Raw genomic sequence first — 16,419 nt, forward strand, 5'->3', positions numbered from 1 at the left:
ATACATAGCACTGTCATTTTATTATAGTCTCTGTGACATACTCTATGTTGTCAGCCAGTCAATGAATATGTGAATTGTCCTGGCCTTTTTGTGTGGTACGACCCTTGACACGGTGCTGATGGTTTCACAGCAGTAGTACGAGTCAGCGTTTGGATCGAGGTGAACTGGAACTGATTCAGAAGCACCCTCTCATGCTGAGTGCTCTCATCTCATGCAGCTAGTTATCCTCTTCCCCTGGGCAAGGGCTTTTCACTGGTAGAAGTGCATTGTTTATTTCATCTAAAAACCCTCTGATCAATTAACCAGTGCACTGAGCAAGATCGAAATCTATTGCGCATACAGTACATTAGAATGTTTGGCTAGAATGTTACTCACCGACAAAAAAACACACATTTCCCTTGCATTACTAATTACGTGAGGACTGAACTAGTTTTAAGAAAAATCTATAAAATAACAGTAATCCTAATAGGATGTGTTTTCTATGATCGTCTGTCAGGACAGGAATAGGACTATCCAGGACACCTACAGCACCCAGTGTTCACAGGAAGGCCCAAGAAGATCATCAAGGACCTCAGCCATCCGAGCCACGGTCTGTTCACCATGCTACTAGAAGGTGAAGGCAGTACAACTGCATCAACGCTGGGACCGAGAGACTGAGAAACAGCTTCCTGTTCCTGTCATCCAATATAACTACTGCTGTCCACTTCATATGTACAGTGCCTTGCGAAAGTATTCGGCCCCCTTGAACTTTTCGACCTTTTGCCACATTTCAGGCTTCAAACATAAAGATATAAAACTGTATTTTTTTGTGAAGAATCAACAACAAGTTGGACACAATCATGAAGTGTAACGACATTTATTGGATATTTCAAACTTTTTTAACAAATCCAAAACTGAAAAATTGGGCGTGCAAAATTATTCAGCCCCTTTACTTTCAGTGCAGCAAACTCTCTCCAGAAGTTCAGTGAGGATCTCTGAATGATCCAATGTTGACCTAAATGACTAATGATGATAAATACAATCCACCTGTGTGTAATCAAGTCTCCGTATAAATGCACCTGCACTGTGATAGTCTCAGAGGTCCGTTAAAAGCGCAGAGAGCATCATGAAGAACAAGGAACACACCAGGCAGGTCCGAGATACTGTTGTGAAGAAGTTTAAAGCCGGATTTGGATACAAAAAGATTTCCCCAGCTTTAAACATCCCAAGGAGCACTGTGCAAGCGATAATATTGAAATGGAAGGAGTATCAGACCACTGCAAATCTACCAAGACCTGGCCGTCCCTCTAAACTTTCAGCTCATACAAGGAGAAGACTGATCAGAGATGCAGCCAAGAGGCCCATGATCACTCTGGATGAACTGCAGAGATCTACAGCTGAGGTGGGAGACTCTGTCCATAGGACAACAATCAGTCGTATATTGCACAAATCTGGCCTTTATGGAAGAGTGGCAAGAAGAAAGCCATTTCTTAAAGATATCCATAAAAAGTGTTGTTTAAAGTTTGCCACAAGCCACCTGGGAGACACACCAAACATGTGGAAGAAGGTGCTCTGATCAGATGAAACCAAAATTGAACTTTTTGGCAACAATGCAAAATGTTATGTTTGGCGTAAAAGCAACACAGTTCATCACCCTGAACACACCATCCCCACTGTCAAACATGGTGGTGGCAGCATCATGGTTTGGGCCTGCTTTTCTTCAGCAGGGACAGGGAAGATGGCTAAAATTGATGGGAAGATGGATGGAGCCAAATACAGGACCATTCTGGAAGAAAACCTGATGGAGTCTGCAAAAGACCTGAGACTGGGATGGAGATTTGTCTTCCAACAAGACAATGATCCAAAACATAAAGCAAAATCTACAATGGAATGGTTCAAAAATAAACATATCCAGGTGTTAGAATGGCCAAGTCAAAGTCCAGACCTGAATCCAATCGAGAATCTGTGGAAAGAACTGAAAACTGCTGTTCACAAATGCTCTCCATCCAACCTCACTGAGCTCGAGCTGTTTTGCAAGGAGGAATGTGAAAAAAATTCAGTCTCTCAATGTGCAAAACTGATAGAGACATACCCCAAGTGACTTACAGCTGTAATCGCAGCAAAAGGTGGCGCTACAAAGTATTAACTTAAGGGGGCTGAATAATTTTGCACGCCCCATTTTTTCAGTTTTTGATTTGTTAAAAAAGTTTGAAATATCCAATAAATGTCGTTCCACTTCATGATTGTGTCCCACTTGTTGTTGATTCTTCACAAAAAAATACAGTTTTATATCTTTATGTTTGAAGCCTGAAATGTGGCAAAAGGTCGCAAAGTTCAAGGGGGCCGAATACTTTCGCAAGGCACTGTATATACTGTATTCTAGTCAAGGATCATCCTATACAACTACTGCTGTCTACTTCATATGTATATACTGTATTCTAGTCAAGGATCATCCTATATAACTACTGCTGTCCACTTCATATGTATATACTGTATTCTAGTCAAGGATCATCCTTGACTAGATTACTGCACCTGTACATAGCCCACCTATAATTTAGCCCAAACAACTACCTCTTTCCCAACTGTATTTAATTCATTTATTTATTTTGCTCCTTTGCACCCCATTATTTTTATTTCTATTTTGCATATTCTTCCATTGCAAATCTACCATTTCAGTGTTTTACTTGCTATATTGTATTTACTTTGCTCTGTATTATTGACTGTATGTCTGTTTTACTCCATGTGTAACTCTGTGTGTAACTCTGTGTCGTTGTATCTGTCGAACTGCTTTGCTTTATCTTGGCCAGGTCGCAATTGTAAATGAGAACTTGTTCTCAACTTGCCTACCTGGTTAAATAAATGTAATCCTATATAACTACTGCTGTCCACTTCATATGTATATACTGTATTCTAGTCATGGTTCATCCTATATAACTACTGCTGTCCACTTCATATGTATTTACTATATTCTAGTCAAGGATCATCCTACAATAACTACTGCTGTATACACCTTTTCTATTCATATAATGTCGAAAATGTCTATACACACCATTATATACATAGAAATGTACATTCCGGACTCTGACATTGCTCGTTCTGATGTTTCTTCATTTCTTTATTTAGATTTCGGGTATTTATGTATGTTTGTTTTGCATTAGCACTGTTGGCGCTAGAAACATCAGCATTTCACTGCACCTGCAGAAACATGTGTACACGACCAATAAAAGTTGATTTGATTTCAGTAACATTTCAGGACTCTTTCCCACCCCTGCCCATTGACTGGGTTAATCATTGATGAGGCCAGTCTAACTAGTACAACTAGAGGTGTTGCCCTAATTATCCAATTTAAAGAAATATATATATTTAACCTTTATTTAACTTGCCCGTGTCCCCACTTTCAATGACTACAGTGCAGCGACTGTACTGTGAATAACACTCATTTCAACAAATGTTAATCAACTAATGTTGATCATTATCAAATTGTGGTAGGCTAAATGGAAGACAAGAATAGCTTTGTGTTGTTGAGACAGTGTCCTTGAGAAACCTGCTTTTCCCATGAAATACAACCCAGATGGAAACCCACACTCGAACATAAACAAACATGGGCTCTCTGGGTTTCCCATGCGTGTAGATAAAGCCATCTGCCTATAAACAACTACTGAAGCCAACAGTAAACCTCTTTGCTAATTTTAGTTTCATAACCATCATAATTACTCATCAATGGATGAATGTCTTTGGGCATGTACAATGTGAGTGTATGTTCAGACGAGGAGAATAAGGCATGTCAACAATGGCATTTCCTCAAAGGTTAGATGGGTATTGTAAGTCGTGTTTCTCTCATAGTCAGGGGATGTTTCCATTGCACACTGCCGTACACATCCACTAACATTGAGTGGCTGCTGCCAACACACTGACTCAACTCCAGCCACTTTAATAATGGGAATTGTGTAAAATGGGAAATTATGTAAAATATATCACTAGCCACTTTAAACAATGCTACCTAATATAATGTTTACATACCCTACATCATTCATCTCATATGTATACGCATATACTGTACTCTATCTATATCATCTACTGCATCTTTATGTAATACATGTGTCACTAGCCACTTCAACTATGCCACTTTGTTTACATACTCATCTCATATGTATATACTGTACTCGATACCATCTACTGTATCTTGCCTATGCCGCTCTGTACCATCACTCATTCATATATCTTTATGTACATAATCTTTATCCCCTTACACTTGTGTCTATAAGGTATTAGTTTTGGAATTGTTAGCTAGATTACTCGTTGGTTATTACTGCATTGTCGGAACTAGAAGCACAAGCATTTCGCTACACTCGCATTAACATCTGCTAACCATGTGTATGTGACAAATACAATTTGATTTGATTTGATTCTAGCAATATGTATAATGACAATGTATTCTTTATGCGTTATGATTTCTAGTCACTTTAGTGATGAACATAACAGATTTTTGTATTTTATAATACAAAGCCAAAGTAACCACAACTTCCGCACAATTGTTGTCCATTATTGTTGTCCACAATTGTTGTCCAGTTTCTAAATGCCACCCCATACCAGATGTGTGTTATGCCTGCAGAGACGTGGCCTGTCTGCCTACCTGGATTGGTAAATTGCCTCTTTCACCTTAACATTCCTCAGGGACAGTGAAGTGTATACACCGGTACACCCATGTGTATTTCAGAGGGCATTGCGTATACCCACCTCTTACTCCCCACAATGTGTATCAATGTAGCATAGTGGAGGTATGCTGTATCATTTAATAAGGCTCATGGAACAAAATGGAAAAGTTTAGCTACATTTGTTTAGATTTGACCTTTATTTAACTAGGCAAGTCAGTTACACATTCTTATTTACAATGACGGCCTACACCGGCCAAACCCAGACGACGCTGGGCTAATTGAGCACCGCCCTATGGGACCCCAATCACAGCCAGTTATGATACAGTCTGGATTTGAACCAGGGTGTCTGTAGTGATGCCCCTAGCACTGCGATGCAGTGCCTTAGACCACTGTGCCACTCGGGAGCCAGTGATCAACTATTATTTCTTCACATTTTCAGTGGGATTTTGGCAATAGGCTACCTAAGACATGCATCATAATATGAAGTAAATGTCCACGTTTCAAACAACAGGATATAGTGGATATATAGGATAGGATATAGAATATAGAACAGGATATAGAACAAGATATAGTGATGCTAGTGATAGGCCTAACTGGCTTCTGATAGATGGAAAGGCTTTCCCAAAAACCTTCTCAATTAAATGTTAACTAGCGACAAAGTAGGCTATGCTTACCTGGCTGAATGATATCATGATTATTTGCATCAGTCCAGTGGCCATTTGTTTTTCAAACTCCATCTCATGTGCTACAGAAACACAGCTAACCAAACAACAGCGCTAGGTGCCTGTGCTACAGAAGCACAACTAACCAAACAACAGCGCTAGGTGCCTGTGCTACAGAAGCACAACTAACCAAACAACAGCGCTAGGTGCCTGCACTACAGAAACACTGCTAACCAAACAACAGCGCTAGGTACCTGTACTACAGAAACACTGCTAACCAAACAACAGTGCTAGGTGTCTGTACTACAGAAACACAGCTAACCAAACAACAGCGCTAGGTGCCTGCGCTACAGAAACACTGCTAACCAAACAACAGAGCTAGGTGCCTGTACTACAAAAACACTGCTAACCAAATAACAGCGCTAGGTGCCTGTACTACAGCAACACAGCTAACCAAACAACAGCGCTAGGTGCCTGCGCTACAGAAACACATTGAGTTAAAGAGTTACTACACTCAAAACTACACAAAAAAATGTCTTAGATTTTTCCCAGACCTCAGAAGTGGTGCCCTGATGTGGTTATTGTTGTGGACTTAGAACATCCTATTTGTTTTGGTGTTAAAAACGTCTGTTCTGACTCAGTTGACAGCCTCTGTTTCAATAGTAGACCTACTATTAGCCTAATACACAGTACAGCATGGCTTGGCCTGACTGTGAAAGACTCATGTGAGATTCATCATTTTAGGTCATTCATAGTATGTGTCACTGTTTCTCATAGAAATGTTCACGCAGGCCACTTGGGAAAGTATTGTCAAAATAGTCTACTACTGTTTAAAAAAAAAAGAGGAAGTCACCCCTCCCCCTATTTTAATGCTCCAGTTCCTACCATTCTCAGAATGTAAGCTAACTTTTGCTGTGGGACACTTGAAGGCTTGTTTAAGATTCGTTACCTGCTTGTCTGAAAATAAAAACGAGACTTGTCTAACTGAACAAGTGTCAGCCAGCTCATGCAGAGACCATTTATGTTCATAAGACCTCACAAATGATCTGCTATTCAAATCATAATAACTTACTTTATACGATTGTTATTCGATTTATAATGACAGAATATTTAAACAATCATAGATGGTCCTACAATATGATGAATTAAGTGGACATCTTGTCATATGATGTTAGAGTTGTTAGGTTAATAAATACTGATTGTCTCCCTGAAGCATATAGCACTGTATGATCACACTTGATCATCTGTTTTGGTTTATTTGGGACATCTCTGTAAAGAAGGACTGCTGTGTGAAGACCAATAGCAGAGTGCCTGTCTGCTGACTGACTGCAAGTCATAAAAAGGAACCTTAATCAGTAATGAGGAACTAACTTCCTGACAAATGAGCTACTGAAAATGGGCCATAGAGCAACATGCTCTCAGTAGATCTGTGCCAGAAATAGAACAATTTCTCAAGCCCACCAGTGATATGACAAATATTTTGATTAAATATGATAGATGACTTTGTATGTGTCTGACCTATAACACATTTTCTGAGTGATGAAAGGAACACCAACAGAGAAATGTGGACGGAATTATGATTATCTTATTTTGTCAGCCATGGATGAATCAGCCATATTTTTATACAGAAAAACAAAGGTCCAACAGCTTTCTCTTGGTTCCTTTAGGACATAATTGTTTCTTTGTATCCTTACAACCAAAGCTCATTGATTTAGAATTGTGAACAGCACCAGTCTCTGTAAGAGGCAGGGGGTGTTATGAGCCATAAGCACCTGTCTGCTACCATGGAAACAGAGAGAGAAAGAGGGACCTGGCGATTCAGCTCCGAGGCTGAACACAGAGACAGAGATGTGTTCAGCACCACAGAGGCTGCTAGCTGCAGTTATTCTGGTGGCTTCTGCAACTTCCTGTAGGAACCAGCTAGCCCTCAGTCACCCAGTAGTGTTTCCTGTTCAGAAAATGACTCGCTGGTGCTGGTGGTGAAAGTATCTGCATGTCCTTACATGAATGAATTGTACTATTTCATTTATTTATGGTTTGTGGGTGTATTGTATTTGATGGCTGATAGAGTTTGTTGTGGATTTTGAATCATTCTGTACTATTTTAATGCTAAACTTTCAGAATAAGAATATTGTCAAGTCAAATTAAAATGCTCTGCTATGAAGCATCAAATAATTATAATTCTGTGAAGATGAGAATTGAGACGGTAGTATGCCTACATTACTGGATAGAGAATACAGAACTCGGAACCCAGAACCCGGAATACGGTACACAGAATACAGTATATTACAGTAACTGCAGCATCTAGTACATATGTGGCCTGACTCTCAAAGCCCTTGATTAGATTTACACTCCAGCCGTCATGAGGATCAGGCTGAGGCACCCAGGGACTCAAAGACATCTGTGTTCCTCCCAGAGAGAGAGCTGAGCTGCAGCCCACAGCCAGTCCAGCAGGCAGAGAGGCAAGTGCCTTCCCATCACAACACTGGCAGATGGCCTTCTGGGCCCTCACTTTGGGCCACGTTCATCACAATCACCTCTCTATATATATATATATATATATGTGTGTGTGTGTGTGTGTGTGTGTGTGTGTGTGTGTGTGTGTGTGTGTGTGTGTGTGTGTGTGTGTGTGTGTGTGTGTGTGTGTGTGTGTGTGTGTGTGTGTGTGTGTGTGTGTGTGTGTGTGTGTGTGTGTGTGTGTGTCCTCCACGATGCAGACACCATAATGGCGATGACATCACGGTCCAGAGAAGTCCATGAAAACATCAGAGGATGAGGGAGGGAAGGAGCCCAGAGGACAGAGGGGGAGATTACGTTACCCTGTCAGTTTAAAATCCTATTAGTTCGACACTACAACGGATTAGCCTTTTGTGGATGCTGTTCAATGGATGGACATTGGACACCATTGGGCACATTCTAACAGTTTATTACCTGTTGGGGTTGGCTGAAGGAGCACTCTGGGGCAGATTTCTTACTGAGAAGCAGCAACCTTTTAACTATATGGGCTCATTTATTCCCTCCATACCTGGATGCCAAGATAAAATCATCCTTCACTCTTAGAATGGTCTGAATCAGCTTTACCTAAAGCTAAAAGTTATTGTAGAATATGTAGTCATTGAAATGCCAAATGGCACATACTGTATGAGTAAAATCACAACATTGCCATGGCCAGTATTGACATGGGCTATTTGAAGAATTCTCTGTCTTTGGAAAGTGTTTTGATACAGTGAGCAGTTAGTCAAATGTATTAGTGGTAATGAAGGGCACAGATGGGTGGCAGCATCCGTAGCTGACGTGGTATCCCCTTTGGAGAGCTCCTTGGTCTTCATTGTCCCGCTTGCTTGGTGGTGCCCCTTGCTAAGTTGTGTTGCAGACTCTGGGCCTCTTTCAGAACAGGTGTATATATACTGAGATCATGTGACAGATCATGTAACACTTAGATTGCACACAGGTGGACTTTATTTAACTAATTGTGTGACTTCTGAAGGTAATTGGTTGCACCAGATCTTATTTAGGGGCTTCACAGTAAGTGGGTGAATACATACTGTATGCACGCAACCACTTTTCCATTTAAAAAAAATATTGTTTTAGAATTTTTGACACAATATATATATATATTTTTTCACTTCACCAATTTGGACTGTTTTGTTTATGTCCATTACATGAAATCCAAATAAAAATCCATTTAAATGACAGGTTGTAATGTAACAAAATAGGAAAACTTTTGCAAGGTACTGTATTCATACCTCGGCCTAAACATCAGCGCCACACGTAGCTTCCACAAAGCTGTGAACGATCTGAGAGACAAGGCAAGAAGGGCCTTATATGCCATCGAAAGGAACCTCAAATTTGACATACCAATTATAATCTGGCTAAAAATACTTGAATCAGTTATAGGACCCACTGCCTTTTATGGTTGTGAGGTCTGGGGTCCGCTCACCAACAGAGAAATCACAAAATGGGACAAACACCGTTTGTCCCATTTTTTTGTTGTTGAGACTCTGCATGCAGAATTCTGCAAAAAATATCCTCTGTGTACAACGTAAAACATCAATTACTGCATTCAGAGCAGAATTAGGCCGATACCCGCTAATGATCAAAATCCAAAAAAGGGCCATTAAATTCTACAACCACCTATAAGGAAGTGATTCCCAAACCTTCCTTAAAAAAGCCATGTCCTACAGAGAAATGAACCTGGAGAAGAGCCCTCTAAGCAAGCTGGTCCTGGGGATCTGTTCACAAACACAAACAGACCCCACAGAGCTCCAGGACAGCAACACAATTAGACGCAACCAAATCACGAGAAAAGAATCACGAGAAATCACAAGAAAAGATATTTACTTGACACATTGGAAAGAATTTACAAAAAACAGAGCAAACTAGAATGCTATTTGGCCCTAAACAGAGGGTACACAGTGGCAGAATACCTGGCCACTGTGACTGACCCTTAACAGAGGGTACACAGTGGCAGAATACCTGGCCACTGTGACTGACCCTAAACAGAGGGTACACAGTGGCAGAATACCTGGCCACTGTGACTGACCCTAAACAGAGGGTACACAGTGGCAGAATACCTGGCCACTGTGACTGACCCTAAACAGAGGGTACACAGTGGCAGAATACCTGGCCACTGTGACTGACCCTAAACAGAGGGTACACAGTGGCAGAATACCTGGCCACTGTGACTGACCCTAAACAGAGGGTACACAGTGGCAGAATACCTGGCCACTGTGACTGACCCTAAACAGAGGGTACACAGTGGCAGAATACCTGGCCACTGTAACTGACCCAAAATGAAGGAAAGCGTTGCTACTGAGCGGTCACTGTAGACAGACCTGACTCTCAAGAGAAGACAGGCTATGTGCACACTGCTCACAAAATGAGGTGGAAACTGAGCGGCACTTCCTAACCTCCTGCCAAATGTATAACCATATTAGAGACACATATTTCCCTCAGATGACACAGACCCACAAAGAATTTGAAAACAAATCCAATTTTGATAAACTCCCATATCTACTGGGGGAAATACCACAGTGTGCCACCACAACAGCTACATTTGTGACCTGTTGCCACAAGAAAAGTGCAACCAGTGAAGAACAAACACAGTTGCAATTACAACCCATGTTTATTTTCCCTTTTGTACTTTAACTATTTGCACATCATTACAACACAGTATATAGACATAATATGACATTTGAAGTGTCTTTATTTTTTGGGAACTTTTTTGAGTGTAATGTTTACTGTTCATTTTGTATTGTTTATTTCACTTTTATTTGTTATCTATTTCACTTGCTTTGGCAATGTTAACATATATATATATATATATTAAAAACTTTATTTAACTAGGCAAGTCAGTTTAAGAACAACTCATTATTTTCAATGACGGCCTAGGAACAGTGGGTTAACTGCCTTGTTCAGGTGCAGAACAACAGATTTTTACCTTGTCAGCTCAGGGATTCAATCTTGCAACCTTTCGGTTACTAGTCCAATGCTATAACCACTAGGCTACCTGTTTCTCGTGCCAATAAAACCCCTTAAAATTTAATTGAGAGAGAGAGAGAGAGAGAAAGAGTGAGAGAGAGAGAGAGAGAGAGAGAGAGAGAGAGAGAGAGAGAGAGAGAGAGAGAGAGAGAGAGAGAGAGAGAGAGAGAGAGAGAGAGAATGAGAGAAAGAGAGAGAAAGAGAGAGAACGAGAGAGAGAGAGAGAGAGACAGACAGAAAGGGTGAGAGAAGGAGAGAGAGAAAGAGAACGAGAGAGAATGAGAGAATGAGAGAGAGAAAGAGAGAGAGAAGATGCAGCCCAGAGAAGGTAGGACACAAAGGACCTATTTTTTTCTCAGCCACTAAACAAGTCCACTAATGCTGCTCCACACTCACCCCTTCAGCTAGCAGATGGCCAGGGGCCAGGCCTTAGCAGACTCCTCCATTCACAGAGACTAGATGCATCACAGTATATCTGCCAATGGGGGCAATTATCATCTGTCTTGTGCCTGAGGAGAAAGGACACACCCACTCCGACTCCTCTAAACACAGGCTTTGAAAAATCAGAGCAATAACAGTAAGAGTTAAATAAGAGTAAAACTCTTATACTCAGCAAAAACACTGAGCTTTCCATTTTGTACCGGTCAGTCATTATCTGACGTCGGACTATAATCTGTTGCCAGTAAAGACATCAACATAGTGACGTTTCTGTGTATTTGTGTCACAGTCTCCCAACGTATACTTAATCAATACGAGACAGATGCATTGATTGGGTCACATGAATATCCACAGAGGAAGATGATGTCACTGTTGACAGAATCAGCAGATGAGAAGAAGACACTTATATCCAGATTCTCCAACTGGATTTGACACGAGCATATAGCTTGACTGTAAGAAACCCGAATCAATTCGGGCACAAAGAGGAGAGTTCAAACTTGTTTGTATTTCCCTTTACAGCACAGAGGCCGCACCTGCGTTAGCACGTGACCTAGAGGCTGTCTGCCAGCGCTTGTCACCTTGGATTAGGTTCAGGTAGCGGTCACCTGTGTACCCGTCACCCCTCATTACAGAGCAGGTCGTCACACGGCCACGGTAGACACAGAAAACGACACTCTCTGCCTGCCCGTGTGTGTCATAACATTTCCTCCCGTAGGAATACCTATAGTGAATGCCTGCTCAATGGAGTGTGTAACCTTCTACACTGCTCCAGCTCCTAAATAAGTAATGCAACAGGCAGATCGAATGCATCATCACTGTATTTGACCACAGTGCAGAAGTCGGCATCTTTCCTGGTGCTGTATTTTATCAGGCTGCTCATATCTCTTACCTTATTAAACCCCAATCTCTGTTTGTGTGGGTGTGTGTGTGTGGGTATGTGGGTGGGTGTGTATGTGTGGGTGTGTGTATGTGTATGTGTGGGTGGGTATGTGTGTGGGTGTGTGGGTATATGTGGGTGGGTATGTGTGTGTATGTGTGTGGGTGTGTGGGTGGGTATATGTGGGTGGGTATGTGTGGGTGGGTATGTGCATGTATGGGTGTGTATGTGGGTGGGTGTAATAGCTTGCATGGGGAGACAGTACTCCCTCCTCCACACTCAGACATGCAGTAGTCTTGTCCAAAGGAGTGTTTGGGGAGTTGGACGATGCGATGACAGCGGAGGGGGAGCCTCTCATTGTGCCTATGTCAGATGACTGTCTGAGATAGCTGCAGCTCAGCTGGAGGCAGACTGGGAAGGGGGGGGGGGTCTCCTGCTCCTGTCTTTCTAGACTGACTAAACAATGGCCCAGTGCAGCTCGGAGGACGGAAGACGTACTGTGCAGGGCTGTGATAGGCTGATCTGGGATCGACACTAGGCAGGGCTGGGCAGGGCCAGTTGGGACTAGGTGGAGGTTATAACTATAGTGGGCTGGTTTAGACTGTGTTGAGGTTATAACTATAGTGGGCTGGATCAGACTGTGTTGAGATATAACTATAGTGGGCTGGATCAGACTGTGTTGAGGTTATAACTATACTGGGCTGGATCAGACTGTGTTGAGATATAACTATAGTGGGCTGGATCAGACTGTGTTGAGGTTATAACTATACTGGGCTGGATCAGACTGTGTTGAGGTTATAACTATAGTGGGCTGGATCAGACTGTGTTGAGGTTATAACGATAGTGGGCTGGATCAGACTGTGTTGAGGTTATAACTATACTGGGCTGGATCAGACTGTGTTGAGATATAACTATAGTGGGCTGGATCAGACTGTGTTGAGGTTATAACTATACTGGGCTGGATCAGACTGTGTTGAGGTTATAACTATAGTGGGCTGGATCAGACTGTGTTGAGGTTATAACGATAGTGGGCTGGATCAGACTGTGTTGAGGTTATAACTATAGTGGGCTGGTTAAGACTGTGCAGAGTTTTTATAGTGGGCTGGGTTATACTGTTCTATGTTATGCTATACTACTCTGTGCTGAGAGTCTGTGGGGAGGGGCTGGGACATCTCAGCCTCAGGATGTTCCTGACTTGTCCAAAAAAGATATTGACTCCTCCACTATAAAACCCAGGTCAGAGAACAATGTGTTGTTCTGGCCTTAGTCATGGTGGGAGGGGTTTCATGAGATAATATCATGATGAGGGGAGACAGACACTGTCTTTAGGGACATCATTACAGCATAATGAGGGGAGACAGACACTGTGTTTGGGGACATCAATACTGCGTGATGAGGGGAGACAGACACTGTCTTTAGGGACATCATTACAGCATAATGAGGGGAGACAGACACTGTGTTTGGGGACATCATTACTGCTTGATGAGGGGAGACAGACACTGTCTTTGGGGACATCATTACAGCGTGATGAGGGGAGACAGACACTGTGTTTGGGGACATCATTACAGCATGATGAGGGGAGACAGACACTGTGTTTGGGGACATCATTACAGCATGATGAGGGGAGACAGACACTGTCTTTGGGGACATCATTACAGCATGATGAGAGGAGACAGACACTGTGTTTGGGGACATCATTACAGCATGATGAGGGTAGACAGACTCTGTGTTTGGGGACATCATTACAGCATGATGAGGGTAGACAGACACTGTGTTTGGGGACATCATTACAGCGTGATGAGGGTAGACAGACACTGTGTTTTGGGACATCATTACAGCTTGACAGTTTAACCAGACATAGGTGTCTGGTTAGACTGTAAACTCTCCTTCCAGACTCACATTCAGCATCTCCATTCCAAAATTAAATCTAGAATCAGCTTCCTATTTCGCAACAAAGCATCCTTCACTCATGCTGCCAAACATACCCTCGTAAAACTGACCATCCTACCAATCCTCGACTTTGGCGATGTCATTTACAAAATAGCCTCCAACACTCTACTCAACAAATTGGATGCGGTCTATCACAGTGCCATCCGTTTTGTCACCAAAGCCCCATATACTACCCGCCACTGCGACCTGAATGCTCTCGTTGGCTGGTTCTCGCTTCATACTCATCGCCAAACCCACTGGCTCCAGGTCATCTACAAGTCTCTGCTAGGTAAATCCCAGCCTTATCTCAGCTCACTGGTCACCATATCAGCACCCACCCGTAGCACGCGCTCTAGCAGGTATATCACACTGGTCACCCCCAAAGCCAATTCATCTTTGGCTGCCTTTCCTTCCAGTTCTCTGCTGCCAATGACTGGAACAAACTGCAAAACCCACTTATTAAGCTGGAGACTCATATCTCCCTCTCTAACTTTAAGCACCAGCAGTCAGAGCAGCTTACAGATCACTGCACCTGTACATAGCCCGTCTGTAAATAGCCCATCCAACTACCTCATCCCCATACAATTGTTCTTTTTTTATCTTGCTCCTTTGCACCCCAGTATCTCTACTTGCACATTCATCTTCTGCACATCTACCATTCCAGTGTTTAATTGCTATATTGTAATTACCTCCCTTATCTCACCTCATTTACACACACTGTTTTTATACTTTTTCTACTGTATTATTGACTGTATGTTTGTCAATTCCATGTGTAACTGTGTTGTTCTATGTGTCAAACTGCTTTGCTTTATCTTGGCCAGGTTGCAGTTGCAAATGAGAACTTGTTCTCAACTAGCTTGGTTAATTAAATAAAGGTGAAATAATATATAACATCATTACAGCATGATGAGGGAAGACAGACACTGTCTTTGAGGACATCATTATAATTTGATGAGGGAAGACAGTGTATTTGGGGACATCATTACAGCTTGATGAGGGGAGACAGACACTGTCTTTGGGGACATATGATTGAGTGTAGTCTGGCCCAGGAGTGTGAAGGTGAACGGAAAGGCTCTGGAGCAACGAACCGCCCTTGCTGTCTCTGCCTGGCAGGTTCCCCTCTTTCCACTGGGATTCTCTGCCTCTAACCCTATTACAGGGGCTGAGTCACTGGCTTACTAGGGCTCTTTCATACCATCCCTAGGAGGGGTGCGTCACTTGATTGGGTTGAGTCACTGATGTGATCTTCCTGTCTGGGTTGGCGCCCCCCCTTGGGTTGTGCCGTGGTGGAGAACTTTGTGGGCTATACTTGGCCTTGTCTCAGGATGGTTAGTTGGTGGTTGAAGATATCCCTCTAGTGGTGTGGGGGCTGTGCTTTGGCAAAGTGGGTGGGGTTATATCCTTCCTGTTTGGCCCTGTCCGGGGGTGTCCTCGGATGGAGCCAGAGTGTCTCCTGACCCCTCCTGTCTCAGCCTCCAGTATTTATGCTGCAGTAGTTTATGTGTCGGGGGCTAGGGTCAGTTTGTTATATCTGGAGTACTTCTCATGTCCTATCCGGTGTCCTGTGTGAATTTAAGTATGCTCTCTCTAATTCTCTGTCCCCAGTCCACCTGGCCGTGCTGCTGCTCCAGTTTCAACTGTTCTGCCTGTGATTATTATTATTGGACCATGCTGGTCATTTATGAACATTTGGACATCTTGGCCATGTTCTGTTACAATCTCCACCCGGCACAGCCTGAAGAGGACTGGCCACCCCACATAGCCTGGTTCCTCTCTAGGTTTCTTCCTAGGTTTGGCCTTTCTAGGGAGTTTTTCCTAGCCACCGTGCTTCTACACCTGCATTGCTTGCTGTTTGGGGTTTTAGGCTGGGTTTCTGTACAGCACTTTGAGATATCAGTTGATGTACGAAGGGCTATATAAATAAATTTGATTTGACATGATTACAAGTTGATGAGGGAGGACAGTGTATTTGGGGACATAGTTACAGCTTGATGAGGGAGGACAGTGTATTTGGGGACAACATCAGTACAGCTTGATGAGGGTAGACAGTGTCTTTGGGGCATCATTAGCAGAGGCTGTAATCTGCCCGAGTTGATGAGTCAAAATTCCCACATTACACAGGCAGACAAATTTATATCTTTAGCCACTAACTGGTCTTTTCACTAATCATATGGGCAAAATCTTTGGGCAAAAGATCAGAATTAGGCTGCCTGTGTAAGCACAGCCTATGTTGTGCATGATTACGTTTCTACAGTACGTTTCATTTCTCATTGGGAGTTGTCATCAAATCAAATCCAATTGTATTGGTCACATACACATGGTTAGCAGATGTTAAGTAGATGTTAATGGTCACATGGTTACCAGATGTTAATGGTCACATACACATGGTTAGCAGATG

The sequence above is a fragment of the Oncorhynchus kisutch genome, linkage group LG2, assembly GCF_002021735.2.
Source record: "Oncorhynchus kisutch isolate 150728-3 linkage group LG2, Okis_V2, whole genome shotgun sequence".
NCBI lineage: Eukaryota > Metazoa > Chordata > Actinopteri > Salmoniformes > Salmonidae > Oncorhynchus > Oncorhynchus kisutch.